The sequence below is a fragment of the Somniosus microcephalus genome, chromosome 4 (assembly GCF_052327205.1).
Source record: "Somniosus microcephalus isolate GS21.2 chromosome 4, FLI_Smic_1.0, whole genome shotgun sequence".
Lineage (NCBI taxonomy): Eukaryota > Metazoa > Chordata > Chondrichthyes > Squaliformes > Somniosidae > Somniosus > Somniosus microcephalus.
Window position 1 is genome coordinate 161,788,115 of NC_140990.1, and position 17,105 is coordinate 161,805,219.

At 48.8% G+C, this 17,105-nt stretch overlaps 1 pseudogene; it reads left to right on the forward strand.

Annotated features, from left to right (window-relative positions):
- LOC147119964 (uncharacterized) overlaps nt 1–17,105 on the forward strand; it is a 1,277,156-nt pseudogene that overhangs the window by 1,132,979 nt on the left and 127,072 nt on the right.

Sequence of the window (17,105 nt, forward strand, 5' to 3'; positions counted from 1 at the left end):
GGAAGCCTGCATTAGTAAGTAAAGGTAAGTAAAACTTATTTAAACACTTTACACACACCAAACACACTTACCTCTGCACTCATACACCCATCACTCACCTGAACACCGGACATCTCGAACCCTCCAAGCCCTTCAGCCTGATGGTCCGCCTCGCTAACTTGGCGTGGTTGGGAGCCGTCGGGCAGGCCACGCTTCAGGGCTAAAAATAGAGATTAGGCCAAAAACTGCCCGTTAACTACCTGTTAACAGGCAATTAATTGGCACTAATCCCCTTCCCACCTCGGGGGGGCGGCTCCCAGCACAGGTCGGGTACCCGCCTCCTGGGAAACGGGCATGGAGGCGGGTTGGGGGCGGGAAGGGCTCGTGCTCCCCGATTCTGCAATTTCCCCCCCACTCCCGCCTCCAAACCCGCCTCCACAGGGCTTGGAAATTCGAGCCCTTTAAGTCTAACGCCAATGAGCTTGATTTTTAAGACTTGATTTAGGACTCCAATCACTTTATTGAGCAGTGAGCATGAATTTTCTGTGCAGTCTAAAGCATTTGTGCCTGGTGCTAATTCTTCAACTTTTCTACTGACACCGCCCATTCCTGGGCTATAACGAATGTCTAGCCCATTATTTGTTTTATTTGTGTTTTCTGTGTAGGGTACTCTTATTTTGGATAATGTTGTAACATGGACCAATCTGTAGATAACTATCGAACAGGATGTTGAATGCAGAGACTTCAAGGACTTCACAACTAAATATTAGCGAATGCATTTAGTCTCACAAATGATATTACACTTTAACTGTAGTGAAAAGAGTTATAGCATCAACTGCATTTTGGTTGACATTCTAAACCAATAGTGCAGTGAGACAGGGAGAAAGTATAGACCCCTCTGGCTATACTTATAAAAGTCATTCTAAAGCTGCCCCATTGGCCTAGGTAAAGAGACTGCCTAGTGAGATACTAAAGCCGTACAGACCAGAAGGTCCCAGGTTGAATTTCCAGACTGTGAAAGAAATAAAAAATGAAGGAATTGCATTTATACAGCACCTTCCACAATCTCAGGACATCCCAAACCACTTTACAACCAATGAAGTACTTTTGAAGTGTAGTCACTGTAGGAAATGTGTTTTTAGTGATGCTGGTTGAGGGATAAATATTGTCCAGGACACCGGGAGAACTCCCCATCTCTTTTTCAAAATAGCGGCATAGGATCTTTTACATCCACCTGAGAAGACAGATGGGGCATCAGTTTAACAGCTCAACTGAAAGACAGCACCTCTGACAGTGCAACACTCCCTGGAGTGTCAGCCTAAATTTTACATTCAAGTCTCTGGAGTGGGATTTGAACCCTCAACCTTCTAACTCAGAAGCATGAGTGGAACCGACTGAGCCATACCTGCATTCAGTCATCTTACCGCCACTGGGAAAACAACTGAGGTGCTACAATTGTTGTTAGCACCCCGGAATTTGAGAAGGGAAAAATCATCCAAAACTTGTGCTCCTGATTGCTGTCTCGTTTGCTGAAAAGCACAATCGGATGAGACCAACAATGGTGGTGATACTCTGTAGAGTTTAGTATTCTGACTGGGTACATGAAGATTGACTATTTGGGGAGGTACCAGATGAGCTGGTGGCTCAGACAGAACCAAACCCCAGCATGAGTTTGCACCTTCAAAAGAGGAGGAGAGACAAAGGGGGAAAAATTCAGTTGCTTTGCGCCTCCTATTAGCGCCCGGGTGCGGCGATATTTGCGCCACTCACGAAATTGACCAGAGTTTTTGCGGCGGCGCTAAACTCTACCGCCACGATCTCCTGCGCCCGCAGATCATGACGTCAGTCGAGCGTGCAACGCCCCGGTGGTGCCCCGGACCGGATATTGAGTGGCGCCCCCTTCCTTTCCGCCTGCCGTAAGCAACGATGGAGAGTGGAACATTTTGCAGTCAGTAAGGGGCTAGGGGAGCGCGATTTAAAGGCGCCCTCTTCCTGCCTTTTTTTGTGGGAGACATTTTTGCACCACTCATTCTGACAGAGAGAGAGAGATTCTGAGAGAGAGAGAGAGAGAGAGAGAAAGACTTCTGCAGAGAGTCAATGCTGTGTGAAATAGTTTTGGTTACTGAGCATCACTTTGCAAGTTCTTTTGGATTTGACCTTCATTGCAGAGATTTAGAAGAGACTGTGGGGACTGCACTGATTCGGAACGTCGTCCTGCGCCTGCAGAATCAGAGGCATCAGAGACGCAGAGAGAGAGTGGCAATCATGGCCAGAAGGAAGAGGGCCAACAGGCCTCTGCATAGGAGACCTTGCCCTCTCAGGGTATTCCGGGAACAACTCTTCTACATACATTTGTCTGAGGAGCAGTATTTGCACAGGCTGCGCTTCAGCAAGGAGGTGGTTACTGAGCTCTGCCACCTGCTGCAGCCAGATCTGCAGCCTCAATTGAGGACCAGGACATCTCTGTCAGTGGCAGTGAAGGTCACAGTGCCTCTGAATTTTTATGCCACCAGCTCCTTTCAAACAGCTACTGGGGACATCGCCAATATCTCCCAGTGCACGGTCCATTGCTGTATCCGGGAGATCACAAATGCTCTCTATAAAAGGGGACATCAGTACATCTCTTTCCCGATGACCCGGGCCAAACAGCAAGAACGCGCATTGGGCTTTGCAAGGATAGTGGGCTTCCCCATGGTGCAGGGCGCCATTGACTGCACGCATGTGGCATTGCAGGCACCGCATGAGAATGCAGAGGATTTCCGAAGCCGCAAGAGGTTCCACTCCTTAAATGTCCAGTTGGTGTGTGACCACAGACAGCTGATACTTGCTGTCAATGCCCGCTATCCTGGCAGCAGCCACGATGCTTTCATCCTGCGCCAGACTGGTGTGCCAGAGCTTTTCCAGGCAGCGCATCAGCCAAGTGGTTGGCTCCTCAGGGACAAGGGTTATCCACTCTGCACCTGGCTGATGACACCGCTCCATACCCCAACACCCATGCTGAGCTGCGGTACAATGAGAGCCATGTTGTCACCAAGAGCATCATTGAGCAGACGATCGGCATCCTCAAGCAACAGTTCCGCTGTCTGGACCAATCAGGAGGAGCCCTGCAGTACTCTCCTGAGTGAGTCTCTCTCTCCATAGTTGTTTGCTGCATTCTTCATAACCTTGCAATCCTCAGGACCCAGCCAATGCCACCAGGCATTGGTGCACCACCGGAGGAGAAGGAAGAGGAGGAGGAAGAGGAGGAGGATGATCAGCAGCAGCACCAAGGTGGGAGGGAGGCCCACAATGTTGAAACTGCAAGGGCCGTCCGTCAATGGCTGATAACAAGCCTACTCAGAAAATGGCTTTTGGCATGGAGAAAAACATGATGGAAAGCAACCCGCAACCCCTATAGCTGGCCAAGGCAGCAATGATTCCAAAGGCCAAACATGTACATTTTGAAAACAACAACTTTTTTATTTTACCAACTCTGTACAGGGCTGGATTTTTCCAGCCCTGGGGAGGCGGGTTTGGAGGCGGGGCTGGCGGGGATGTGGCAGAATTTGGGGGTGGGTGCCCAACCCGCTCCCAACCCGCCTCCATGCCATCTTGCCAGGAGGCAGGTAGCTGACCCGCGCCGGTCCCGCCTCCTTGAGGTGGGAAGGGGATTAATGCCAATTAACTGCCTGTTAACAGGTAGTTAACAGGCAGTTTTTTGGCCAATCCCTATTTTGAGCAAGTCGATGGAGGGGGGACTAAAACCCAACAAGTGGGAGTCCCGCCTCGAAAAGCTCCCCATTGACAAAATCCAGCCCTGTGTGTGTCATTTATTTATGACAAACTAATAGAATCAAACACAACAAATCATTAATTAACATAACTGGTTCTCACAACCTGGAGATAATAGTGAAAACAATAAACAAAAGTTATCAGACGAACCTCGCCCTTTAATAGACATTCCCAACATTTCTGAAGACCTCCTACTTTTTGCCCTTCGAGGGTGATCTCCATCCCTTGCGCACTTCCCCCCTTCCCACCCTACTACTCCTCCGTAATGGGGCCTCAGTGGCTGCAGCAAGGCTGGTGGAAGGCTGCTGAATGTCAGATCCTGAGACTACAGATGCCCTTGAAGGACAGCCTCAACCAGCTCTGGGCCTGGAGGCCCTGGCTGCAGACTGCACCAACTCTGCATAGGGGCAGCAGTCTGGGCTACAGGCGGTAACAAGTGCAATGGGGAAGTGACAATGGTGGAAGCAGGAATGCTGTCATCATGAGAGAGGGCAGTACCTCCCTGCTCAACCGACACACTGGCACTCCCATGAGGCAGCGCCTCAGCATCCGGAGCAATCTGCTGGAGCACAGGTTGCTGGCCTGCTGTGGTGCCGTGAGAGCCCCGGGGCAATGTGGCAAACCAGCAACGATGGCAGCAGTCAGTGCTTGCGTTGCCTCAACCTGAGACTGCATGAGAGCAGTCTGAGATTGGATAACAGCAGCCTGTGACTGAATTGCATCACTTAGCAGTTGCATTGCATCTGCCTGTGCTGCAGCGGAGTGCTCCACACTCCTTGCCAGTCCATCAATGCTTTCGGGCACCCTTCCCGTTGCACCCATGAGCTGAGAGTGTATGTCCATCGCCTGGGTGTTCATTTCAGCGATGAGCCGCTCCTCCTCTGCGTCTAGTGCAGCAGGACTTGCTGGCCTACTCTCCCTCCGGGGAGAAGGCCCCCGAGCTTCCCTACCCCCATCGCATTGCTGCAGCCCGCTGGGATCTGGAGCTTCACCCTCATCAGACTCTTCCCCCCCTGCTCCCCTCCAGGGAAGGTGTGTTCCCAGTGTGGGCATGGACTCCCTCGGGAGACGCTGGCGCTGAGGCTTCGGCTTCCTCTTCCTCCTCGCCTGAGGCGTCGCTTCCACTGGCTGCTTGAGGGCCCATCTCCTCAGCTGGTGGTTCACCATCTGAAAGCAGGGAGGTGTAGAGTGGCTTTAGTGTCAGGACAGGGGAGCAGTAAGGGAGCAAGGACTGGAGCGATTTAGTAAGTTGGATTGAAAGTGTAAAAGGCTGGTGTTGTGAGGGACAAGTGGAATAAGAGAGGAGAGAAAGCTAATGACCTTACCATTGCTGTCCCGAACGATGTCGACCTCTCCAGCGGCGACGGAACCGATCATCTGGCTTGTGACGATCCTGTGGATGCGCGCCTCCAGATCGCTGAGGGTTTACAGCTGAGGCGGCCGTCCACCCATCCGTTGCTGCTGTCTCCTGTTGTGAGATAGCTTGGCCTGCAAGAAAAAGGACGGCGTCTGAGTATAAATGCAGCCATGTGCTTGCCTGATGTGCCTCCCATAGTTAAATAGCCCTTAATGTATGCAGCCATGTGCTTGCCTGATGTGCCTCCCATAGTTGAATAGCCCTTAATGTATGCAAGGTGTGGAATGTGCGTGTGTGTTTCATGAGATGGCCATAGGTGTTGGATGAGTGTTGGGCATTGGGGTTTTAAGACCCTCTGGCCATAGAGTGAGGTTGAGATGGAGGGATGGAGAGGTATTGAAAAGCAGCCACTCACCCTATGACCCGAGTGAGGTCGTTGAACTTTTCCCAACATTGCGTATGGGTCCTGGGCACCATGCTCCTAGAGGAGACGTGATGAGTCACCTCCCTCCACACTCTTCTGTAGTCGCGGGGCAATGGCCTGCTGCCACTCTCTGGGTACTGATTTGCTCTTCGGCGCTCCACTGCGTCAACCAGAGCCACCAAGGCCCGGTCACTTAAGCACTGAGCTCGTTCCCTGACCCTCTCCATAGTCCTTTGCTGCAGAATTGATGTACAGGTCTCTCCAGGCCGAGATTCAAGACTGCAATGAGCAGGGTATGACTGGAGAGCAAGATCGACCCTCCCCTTTAAGAACTGGCTGGCGCCAGTGTGTCTGTGTTCCATGGCCAACTGACATCACATGAGCTTCGCCAGCGCTCTGAGGTAGCGCCTCACTCCTCGGCCTTTGCGCCTTAAGACAGGCATGTAGCACCTGATTTAGTGCTCCAATCACCTCCAGGGGCGATAGAAACCAAGTTTGCAGTCGGAGGCAATAATTTGCACCAGGCGCTAAACTTTGCGCCCAGCCGATAATTGCGCCCCAAATGGGGCGATACCGAATTTCTCCCCCAAATGATATCACCATGGACACTACTAAGCTGAGAACCCTTCTGACACTGAAACCAGTTTCTCCCTATTTACTCTCTCAAAACCCATTCATGATTTTGAACACCTCTATTAAATCTCCCCTGCTCTAAGGAGAACAACCCCAGCTTCTCTAGTCTTTCCTTTAACTGAAGTCACTCATCCCTGGTACCATTCTAGTAAATCTCCTCTGCACCCTCTCTAAGGCCTTGACATCCTTCCTAAAGTGTGGTAGCCAGAATTTAACACAATACTCCAGCTGAGGCCTAACCAGTGTTTTATAAAGGATTAGCATATCTTCCTTGCTTTTGTGCTCTATGGGGAACAATCTGATCTCCACCTGCCACCATTACGTGACTGAAATTGGGAATTCAGCACATGGAGGAATGCAGGCATGGACCTGCAGCAGACGACAGTGCAGCACACATGTTCAAGTACCAACCCACTGTCCCATCCACTTGCCCATATCACAATTCATAGCTGCAGCAAAATTTGCTATTCTGCAGCAACTTTAAAATGTTGTATATAAAAATCCTTGGTTTGGTTTGACCAGAAAATCTAGGCTATAGCATCTTTATAAAAATCACCTTAATTGCATTTTATTGGCTGCTTTGTACAGAAGGAGCGTGCAGTCCGGGAACTGAACTGGAAGATGGATTATCACCTACCTGGTTACAGGGAGCTGTCAGCCTCCAGGCAAAATGCAGGTGGGTTCTTTACTTCCTAGCTATCACGTGTTATCAGTCACTCAATGAATAGCTCATCTCCCAGCGGAAGCCTATATTCTTTTCTCAAAAAAAACTCCCCGAAATTAATTAGACGATGTCACGCTTGATTTTATCTTATTTGGAAATAATTTATTACCCTTTCTGCTGGATCTATTAGTGCACAGATCAGTGTAATTATTCATTTGCAAAGAAGCTCAAGGGTAATTAGATGGAGGAAGCTTAACACCCAATTGTGTTAGTGTCCGCATTCGGGAGCACTTTTACATAAAGGAATAATTGTCCACTGACTTGGATACAAGGACCATTTTATCAGCAGAAAAACAGTTGATTTTTATGCAAAAAATATTGTTACATTCCATAATAGTTTGGTTTAACACAAATACTTCAATTTGTGAATTGTTTAAATTCAGTTAGTTGCCTGGTTTAATGTTTACTCTTCAGAAGAACTTCCTTACAAATAATAACTATGTCCCTCAGTATTTCTTCCCACCTTTTTTATACTTTATTTTTATTGTCGTTTTGTCCTTTTCGTTCCCCGCAGGACACCCTCAGTCCTATAAAGCCTCCCTTGTCTAGGAGAATGGAACAGTGTCACATTTCTGCATTTTATGACGATTTGCCAACAGAAAAGATTTTGGGGGAAAAAGTCACTTTTAAATACGGGCACTGGGAATTTCCTCAATTGGCGAGGGGTGGGGTGGGATGGGATTCTCTCCCAGTCAGCCACCGGAAGATTGGCAGAATCCCTGTTTACACAGGTAGCTGGAGATTCGGCTGAAGTTAAAATGACCAATTGAGAGAACCACAAAGAGAATTATCAGCGTGAGTTTTGAAAAACATTGGCCCAGTCTTTGCTGGAGTGGAGCATTTCACGGCGTGCCCTGTTAGTTAGACTTGTTCGAGCACATTTTGGTTTTAAAATTTTATTTCCACAAAGTTGCTGGTAGTTTGAGCTGATAACGGCGCCACGAAGGCAACAAGGCATCTGAGATCTCGGTGAACGATGGGACCAACAGTCTAACTCCTTAATTAATTAGATTAATGGATTGAGAAATAAAGAGAGGAAGGACTGAGAATGAGGGGGAATTACAGTGGGTGAATTCAATGTCATATCAGGTACAGAAAGAGAAGTAAATATCGGAATTTTCCTGTTGCTGTGCGTGCGGGTTTGGAGGTAGGTCAGCTGTAAAAATAGCGAAAATAGGCAGCGCGTCGGGACCCCGCCGTCATCCCGCCTCCTCGCGCCTTTAACTCGGGCACCTTTCCCAGCGCGTCACGGACCCGGTCAGCAGAGGCGGGCGACCTAATTCAACTCATTAACTGCTTGTTATCAGAACCTTAAGAGGGTTTTTTGAATTTAATGGCATGAGCATGGGAAGCACGCAGCTCGGGAACCTCGCCTGTGAAGGGGAGGCGGAAGCTCAGTGGCCATTGTGTGAGTGCATTAATTGAAAGCTGGGAAATCCACAGAAATACACACACACCTTACACTTCATTAGTTGTCTAAGGGAAAGGCTCTTGCTGACTCCATTTTGTGCACAAATATAGGTTTCTGGAGTTTGCAGGTCATTTCTGCAGCCTTGGAAGCCACTCTCAGCACATTGCTAGTCAGTATTAGAACATTGAGGGATTGGCCCTCTGATCGCTACTTGACCTGCCATCTATGACATCAGCATGGGTGCCGCTTATACTGTTTCTCCTTGATCCTCAAAATCGGACCAAGGTGAGCACCACCACCACCAGCAGCAGCCACACCAACAGCAGCAGCCACACCAGCAGCCTTCTCAATGACCTGATGCTTCACAGGAGAGAGGGGATCAGCGCAGGGCTGCGCTGCACCGGCGGTGATACCCATCAACACAGGGTACACAGACAGGGGATGAGCTTCCTCAACATGACTGAGCAGCAGTGCCAAAGGAGGCTCAGGCTATTGCACCAGGTCATCGCAGACATTTGCAGCTTACTGGAACCAGACCTGCAGCCCAGAGGACCTGGTGGATACGCCTTACCAGTGGCTGTCAAGGTCACCACCGCCCTCAACTTCTTTATCTCAGGCTCCTTTCAGGGATCTGCAGTAGACATTTGCAGCATCTCGCAGTCGGCCACTTACAGATGCATCACCCAGGCCACCAATGCCATGTTTTACAAGGCAGCCAATTATGTGAACTTTGCCACTGATGAAGCCAGTGATACTGAGCAGGCTTTGCAGCTCTGGCTGGCTTCCCACGGGTGCAGGGTGTCGTCGACTGCACACATGTGACCATCAGGGCACCCCAACATCACTCAGGAGTGTTTGTGACTTCCTTAATGTGCAGCACATCTGCAACCAAAGGAAGATCATCATCCATGTGTGCGTCAGATTCCCTGGCAGCTGTCATGACTCTTTCGTGCTGTGCCAGTTCACCCTCCCTCAGCTCCTCACACCTCCAAACACACTTACCAGCTGGCTTCTTGGAGACAAGGGCTATCCACTAAAGGCATTGCTCATGACACTCTTGAGGAGGCCAAGTAATGAGGTCGGAGAGCATTACAATAAAAGTCACATGCCCACCAGATGTGTCATAGAGCAAACAAGAGGCATACTCAAGATGTGCTTCAGGTGCCTTGGTGGATCTGGAGGAGCCCTTCAGTACACACCAGCCGGGTCTCCAGATTCATCGCTGTTTGCTGCATGTTGCACAACATAGTGCAGAGCGAGGATTGAAGCTGCATGAGGAACAAGGCGCACATTGCACAGCCTCTTCAGAGAAGGAGGAAGAGGAGCAACAGCTGGAAGAGGAGGAGGAGGAACCTGAGGTGGAGATGGCACCAGCAGCGGCGCACATTGGTGCGAGAGGCCTGGGATGGCCTCATCATACCCAGAATTAATTAACTTGCTCCTATCCACCCATATGGCTGCCACATGCTGTGTTAAGTCCCCCCACCCCCCCAACAACACCATAAAGCATTCCTACAATGACCAACCCATTCCTCTCACCCAAAGCCCCATTGCTCAAGGTCACGCAATGTCTTACCATTCACTCCAAGTGACAAAGCCATTTCCAAGGTAGGAGGCAAAAATGGGCAAGACCGGAAAGTAGTGTAAATAAAGACATTTATATGTGCCATAACAATAACAGAACCTTAACAAAAGCATTGCTTTATACACCCATGTGCATACCCTTGTGCATCTAGGATTGTGTTATTTTTCTTTTTTGAGTGCTTCTACAAGGTGCAACCCCTGTGGCTTCAGCAGAGGTAGAGACAGGCTGCTCACTTCCCTGCTGTGACTGTTTTGACACTTTTGGCGGAGGACCTCTGGGTTTTGGAGCCTCTGAGGGCCCCATCAAAGACTGCTCCTCCTGCGACTGTGCAGGAGCAAACTCGGCCATCGAGATCCAAGGAAGCATGTGGGACTCTGACTGAAAGGGAAGAAAGGGGGGAGAAGTGTGAGTGCTTTGAGAGGAACCCCCACTTCCATGTCTCCTTTCACCATCATCCTTCTCATGGGCCACCCGTTAGCAGGAGCTGGAGAGCGCCTTACTGCACAGCAGTGGGGCCATGAGGGCCCAAGTTTACGTTTATATCCCTTCTGGAAAGGGGGGTCTAAGAGCATCTGCCATCTGTTGTCCACAGCAAGCATATGCTCATGTGAGTGGCACATTAGCTGCTCCATGCAGGTAGCCATCCTTTCCATGGAACAGCACATCATCGCCATCGCCTGCGACATGGTGGTGCTCATGTTGGAGATGAACGTCTCCATTCTCTGCAAAACCTGCCACAGCTTCCTGCATTTCTTGCTGCCCAGGATCCAGGATCACCCTCTTTCTCGATGGCCCCCGAGGCTCAGCGTCTACATGCAGCTGAGCAGAGCTTGGAGCATTCTGCGCCCTCCAGCGAGGAGTCTCCACTGCTATCCCTGTCAACACCACCTGCTCTTGCTCACTTGTGAAGTGTGAGACACCAGGTGACAACACTACTCTACCTTGCATAGGACCCACCGAGGTGTGCATCTCTGCGCTGGTGCTGGGTGCACTTGGGTCTGCTGACGGTGCACCCTCAGAGGCTGGAGGCTCCTTTGAGAAATTGTCTTCCTTCTCTGGTTGGACAGTGGGTGAGGAGCTCTTGATGGGCCTGTGGGAGAGTAAAGAGATGAGTTAGATATGTCATATTAAGAATGGGTAACAATACCATTATGCACATGATGAACATTCACTGGCTGCTGGCATCAGTCACCATATGAGTGACCGCTGTATGTCATGTGGCTGTATGAGATGTAATTCTGTCACCAGGTTGCTGAGAGGTCCCCCTCTCTCCGTCTCCCACCACCAGCATCTCTGCAACTCTCGACACCTCCAGGTCCACCTCCTCTGCTGCAGTCAAATTACTGAAGACTGGAGGGCCACCTCCAGTTCTCTGTCTCTCCCTGTTGTTGTGGGCTCTTTTCTCCTGCAAGGAGGGAAAGAGAAGCTTGAGTGAGAGTGATAGAATGAGTGTAAGGAATGTATGGGTTACATCTGTAGAGGGTGACTATGATGGAGTGGGGTGACAATGCCAAATGGCCTCCTTCTGAGGTGTTACTTGCTATGATTGCTTTAGGATGAGGGTTAGTGTGAGGGGTGGTTAGTCAGATGGGGAGGTGAGTATGTACATAGACGTAGAGGGATGGGTGGACTTGCAAGGTAGGCTGGTGTGAGGAATAATGTGTAGGAGTAGGCTTGGGAAGGCAGAGTGATGGGGATGCGGTGACATGAACATCAGGATGAAGGTGAGGGTGGCTTGGCACTCGCCTTTCCTGACCTCATCAGGTCAGTGAATCTCTTCCTGCACCGGATCCAGGTCCTCCTCACAACCTCCCTGCTGCTGACCTTCGCCGTTATTTCGAGCTATGCCCTTTTGGTCTGTTGGGGAGGTTTCTTATGTTATGTTCACCCATCTGCTGGGAAGAGGACCTCCCTGCGTACTCGTGCTGCCTCCACCAGCATCGAGCATCTGTTAACTGGGGTGCAGCCCTCTGCCTTTGGGTATTCATGTTTTTATGTTCACAAAATAAGTCAAACCTTTACAATGATGCTTACACACTCCTCAACCAACCTTCAAATGACTTGTGTGCAAGGCTGCTTTAAATATGGGCGCTGGAAATGAGTCATCGATAATGTCATCAGACCCGCATCCTTTAATAGGGCAGGGAAATGCACATGGCTGGTTTAATTGGGGCCATTGTGTTAAAGTCGCACTGAGGAGCGGGCTAATCAACACATCATGTTCCCGACCCGATACGCAGCCAGCACTCACCCAACCTGACTCTGAAGTGAAAATTCCAGCTAAAGAGTGGGAAAGAAAGATTAAGAGAGAAAGAAAAAAGAGACAAAAAGGAAAAGTAAGAAGAAAACATTTTAATTTTAAATTTGACATTTTTAAAGTCTCTAATAACAATTCACTATCTGAAGGAATGAAACTCCACACTTTTAATTGTTCACTTTCTGGACCAGAAAGGCTGATTGACAGTCACTAACAATTATCACATTGTTAAAAGAGTATCTACGCTGTTAATTACTAGACTTAACTTATTGTGGCGAGTTTAATGGACAATTAATGTGTAATTGCAGCAACTTCATGAAAGTCACGGGGAGGAAAAGGGCGAGATGCCGTTTTCACGAAGCTAACGGTGGAGTGACGCAAATCGGCCAGCAACTTTTGCCGATTCACAATTCACGGGGAATCTCTTCCCCACCACAAGTTGCTGGGTGATTTGCTTACTAATAATGGTGTGCGTTGTTCACATGCTGTCATATTTTCAGCAAAATCTGGGCCAATGGGTATTCTCATGAGTTTAGACAAAAGGTGGTTAAAAGTACTATTTGGAAGGTACTTCTCCCAGAGACTACACAATATGTGATTTGTTAGTTTGGATTTTTGGAAGAACACCTCTCAGCATTGTGTTGGAAAACTCTCAGCTCAGGGTTGATTCGGACGCTGAAGTTGCAAACAGTCTGGTTCAGCTTGTGTCAGTGGCCGGTTGGGGGAGGGGGTGTTGCAGTTGATGACGAGGGAACAGAGTCTGTTGGGTGGCTTGAAGTCAATGGCTTTGGTCTTCCCAATGTTTAGCTGGAGGAAACTGCAGCACATCCAAGACTGAATATCGGACCAGCAGTCTGACAGCACAGAAGCAGCGGAGGGGCTGGAGAAGTGGTGAAGAGGTAGAACTGGGTGTCATCCGCATACATATGGAAGCTGATCCCAGGTCTGCAGATGATGTCACCAAGGGGGAGGAGGATGGGGCCAACACTGGATCATTTAGACACTCTTGAGCTAACAGCGTGAGGTTTGGAAGAGAAGCCACTGGTACAGATATCCAAGTACGGACGGTTCCCAAGAGTTGAACAGTGCAGGAACGGCACTGGTGGAGGATTATGTGCTCGACAGCTGATAGGACAAGGAGGGGTAATGTCACAGAAAATGTTACTCATGCCTTTGCTTAGGTTCATTTTGGTGCTGTGGAAACAATTCACACAATTGATAATATGCTCAAGGACCTTGGAGAGGAAAGGGAGGTTGGAGATGGTGCAATAGCAAGCACAGTGGAGTCAGAGGTGCACTTTTAAGGAGGGTGATGATGACAATGGACCTGAAAGGGAGGGGGACAGTGCCCAAGGAGAGGGAACCATTTAGTATGTCAACTAGCAAGGAGCCCAGGAAGAAAAGTTGTAAGAATTCGCAATAATTTACAGTTCTGAAGATTCATTTTTTTGATTAAAGAATCCCTGGGCGGTGTGCTTTTAAATTTCCAGGGATAAAAATGGCTGTCACCACATGGCCGAAGACAAAGGACAATGCTTTGTTTACAAAGCAATTGAATGCTATTAGCAATTGTTTGTATATCGAGTGGATACATCTAAACTGCAGAAGAGACTTTTGCACCTTGAATGGGAATCATTCAAGATTTGAATGGGTTTTAAATCACCCAGTGCTGGACAATAGAGCAGTTGTTAAGGGAATTGCTAAGATTGTTTAAATAACATTGTAGCCATTGGATCCCTCGTTTTCGCCGTCTGCAACTCCCGTTATATAGTTTTACAATTTTACTGTGTTCGTGTGGGATAGTTTGATATTTTGATTATAGTTTCTTTTAGTTAATAAAACTTGATTTTTTTTCTCTCATCCAAACTACGTGTCTGTTTTAATATCAATAATTATAAGCCCTGCAGTCAGAACTGGAAGGTGGGGTAGCGATTCGAAACCGCTGTTTTAAAATTGGTTTTATTTGTAAATTGGTCTGAGTGCAGGCAAAGGTTGCAAGACTAGGAAAATTACTTTAAACCAGTTTAAAGAAGCCCCAAATCCTTACAAAGTTGGGTGGTCAGCAGTTTTTAGGAATGGGGTCGTGAGCAGGCTGTGGGTCTTGGAGAGGGCATGGAGGGAGGGGGGACATGAGAGAGAAACGAAAAGGGACTGAGAGGCAGGCAGAGGATCAGGGCTAAGGTGGGGGAGGGCCTGGGGAGAGGTTTAGCTTGGTGGGCAAGGGGAACGGGGTAAAAATAGCAGAGGCTGCTGAATGGATGGTCTCTATATTGGTGACAGAGAAATCTATTGGCTCTTTGCACTTGTTGTTGGAGGTGAGCAGAGAGATTTCAGGGGGGAGGGGTTTAAGGAAATAGTTGGTTGTAGAGAGAAGAAGCTGGTGGTTATATTTGCTCTCCATAATGATCCTAGATTAGTGGGCTGTTTTGGCAGAGAGTGAGGCCTGGTAAAGCTTGATGTACTCCAGCCAGATCTGGTGATGGATGGGTAAGCCACTTGTGCTAGGAACATAGGAACGGGAGTAGGCCATTCAGCCCCTCGAGCCTGCTCCGCCATTCAATTAGGTCATGGTTGATCTGTACCTTAACTCAATTTACCTGCCTTAGCTCCATATCCCTTGATACTCTTACCTAACAAACATTTATCGATCTCAGTCTTGAAAGCTCCAATTGACCCAGCCTTTTTGGGGGAGAAAGTCCAAATTTCTACTACTCTTTGTGAAAAAGTGCTTCCTGATTTCCCTCCTAAATACTTTTGTTCTAATTTATGTCCCCTCATCCTTGATTCCCCCATCAGAGGAAATAATTTAACTCTATCTACCCTATAGAATCCGTTTAACATTTTAAACACTTCAATCAGATTACCTCTCAATCTTCTGTACTCAAGTCAAGTTTATGCAACCCATCCTCATAACTTAACCTTCTAAGCCCTGGTATCATTCTGAAAGCCCCGGTATCACCCAGATACACCATGGAGAAAGCAAAGGTTGGGGTTGTACCAGGAGAAGCAACCAGGATGGGAGACAGTGAAGGTTTTGCTGGGTGCAAGGATATTAAAGGTGGAGGTGAAGAAGTTGAGCTGATCAATCACTGCAGAGAGATCATGGCGAATGGCAAGACAAAAGCCAGGCAGTTGGGAGTTTGAGAGAGCAGCTGTAAGTAACTTGGGGGAGAGTTTTTTTGAAAGTTGGACTCAGAAGCAAGTGGGGTTGGAAGTGGGTAGCAGGATGTGTGTGGTGAGGGATACAAAAAGTGATCAGAAATGGCCTCGTCAGTGCTGAAAACTGTAGAGAGGCCACGAGAGATGGGTGATCGAGGAGATGGCAATGAATGTGAGTAGGAGAGTTTATGCGGAGGGAGATATTTAGAGAGGACAGAAAGGCAGTGAATTCAAAGGAGAGAGGGCAAGGGGAATTGAGATGGAGATTGAAATCACTGATCAATTGAAATAATTTGTGTGAAATTCCTCTGCACTAATTTATTTGAAACAAATTAATGCCTTCTCAAAAATAACACAGAAGAATTTCAGGTAAAGGTATTAATTGTCTATTGGTGCATTCCCCACCGTTAACATCCCTCACCTTTATCAGTATGGAAAGTGACCTAAAGAATGTAAAAGACAACAAGAAATTTTGAAAATATCTCTTCAGCAGGCAACCTACTTGAGTGGGATACATTTCTAAGCATAGCTGAAGAATAATTACCAGTCCCCATCCACCACGACCCTCCTCCGCCTGGCTGAACTTGTTCTCACATTGAACAACTTCTCCTTTAACTCCACTCATTTCCTCCAAATCAAAGGTGTTGCCATGGGTACCCGCATGGGTCCTAGCTATGCCTGCCTTTTCGTGGGCTATGTGGAACAATCTTTGTTCCAGTCCTACTCGGGTCCCCTCCCTCACCTCTTTTTCTGATACATTGATGACTGTATCAGTGCCGTTTCCTGCTCTCGCCCCGAACTTGACAATTTCATTCACTTTGCCTCCAATTTCCACCCTTCCCTCACCTTCACATGGTCCATCTCGGACTCTTCCCTTCCCTTCCTCGACTTCTCCGTCTCCATCTCTGGGGATAGGTTATCGACCAATATTTACTACAAGCCCACTGACTCCCACAGCTACCTGGACTACACTTCCTCCCACCCCGCTTCCTGTAAGGACTCTATTCCATTCTCCCAGTTTCTCCGCCTCCGCCGTATCTGCTCCGACGACGCCACCTTCCACACCAGTGCTTCAGACATGTCTTCCTTTTTCCGCAACCGAGGATTCCCCTCTACTGTGGTTGACACTGCCCTCGACCGTGTCAGTTCTATCTCCCACACTTCTGCCCTCACCCCTGCCCCTCCCTCCCGGAACCACGATAGGGTTCCCCTTGTCCTCACCTTTCACCCCACCAGCCTCCACATTCAACGGATCATCCTCCGGCATTTCCGCTACCTCCAAAGTGATCCCACCACCAAACGTATCTTCCCCTCCCCTCCCCTTTCAGCATTCCGCAGGGACCGCTCCCTCCGAGACACCCTAGTCCACTCCTCTATCACCCCAAACAGCCCTTCCCCTTCGCCTGGCACCTTCCCGTGCAAGCGGAGGAGATGTAACACCTGCCCATATACCTCCCCCCTTCCCACTGTCCAGGGCCCCAAACACCCCTTCCAGGTGAAACAGCGATTTACTTGTACTTCTCGCAATCTAGTATACTGTATTCGCTGCTCACGATGCGGTCTCCTCTACATTGGGGAGACCAAACGCAGATTGGGTGACCGCTTTGCGGAACACCTCCGTTCAGTCCGTAAGGGTGACCCCGAGCTTCCGGTCGCCTGTCATTTTAATTCACCGCTCCATTCCCACTCGGACCTCACCGTCCTTGGCCTCTTGTATTGTTCCACGGAAGCTCAACGTAAACTCGAGGAACAGCACCTCATCTTCCGATTAGGCAGTCTGCAGCCTTCCGGACTCAATATCGAGT